The 637-nt window shown below is 65.6% G+C and overlaps 1 protein-coding gene across 1 annotated transcript in view; it reads right to left on the bottom strand.

Moving 5' to 3' along the window:
- The window catches only part of LOC102489524 (carbohydrate sulfotransferase 9), a 328,145-nt gene extending 327,511 nt beyond the window's left edge, over positions 1-634 (bottom strand). The window contains exon 1 of the mRNA XM_027774202.1: positions 598-634. The gene's annotated coding sequence lies outside the window, so the exon portion shown is untranslated. The remainder of the gene's footprint in view (positions 1-597) is intronic.
- Positions 635-637: the final 3 nt, after the last annotated feature.

Here is a 637-nt window from a genome sequence, read left to right as displayed (position 1 = left end):
CCCCTCCCCGCCACCATCACCACCACCCTTTGCTCAGCCGAGCAACCCTGGGCTCTGAGTCTTGCTAACTTCCCTCCACCTCGCCCTCAGCCTCAGCAAGGTCGCAGAGTTGGGGACCGACGCAAAGAAGGCACAGGGCAGAAGGTCCTCACTGCCAAACCCACCTGAGGTCCGGACAAGCCGGCACCAGAAACTCAAGACTGTTTAGTCTGGCGTCCTCTTTCCAATCTCCACCGCATTCCCCCAGCGGGGCTGGCCCCGGAATCCTGGAGTCCAGGGTGCCCCACCTGGGCCCGGGACCCCAGCACAGGTAGCTGTCCGCCGGCCCTCTCCAAGTCTTCAGAACCCCTCCGTCTCCCACGACCACCCCCTGCTCCTCACGTCCAATAAAGTGAATGGAAATGGGTTCATACGGAGCTGGGGGGAGGACTGACGGCAAGAAAAGAAGAGGCGTCCCCCAGTAGCTCCCAGAGAAGTACCTGGAAAGGTGAGGACCACTCCCCGCCCACCCAGAGCCCGCTGCCACCGCGGGCGCTCAGCGGCGCCCCGCAATCCGGCCGGGTCAGGCCCTCCAGCCCTGCACCCAAGTGCGGTTACCTCGCGAGCCACGCGGGGAGCGCGGGGACGGGCCGCTCGC

Source organism: Tupaia chinensis, unplaced genomic scaffold, assembly GCF_000334495.1.
Source record: "Tupaia chinensis unplaced genomic scaffold, TupChi_1.0 Scaffold000414_1, whole genome shotgun sequence".
Taxonomy (NCBI): Eukaryota; Metazoa; Chordata; class Mammalia; order Scandentia; family Tupaiidae; genus Tupaia; species Tupaia belangeri.
Note: the sequence above shows the minus strand (reverse complement) of the source record. Positions and strands in the feature narration are given on the sequence as shown.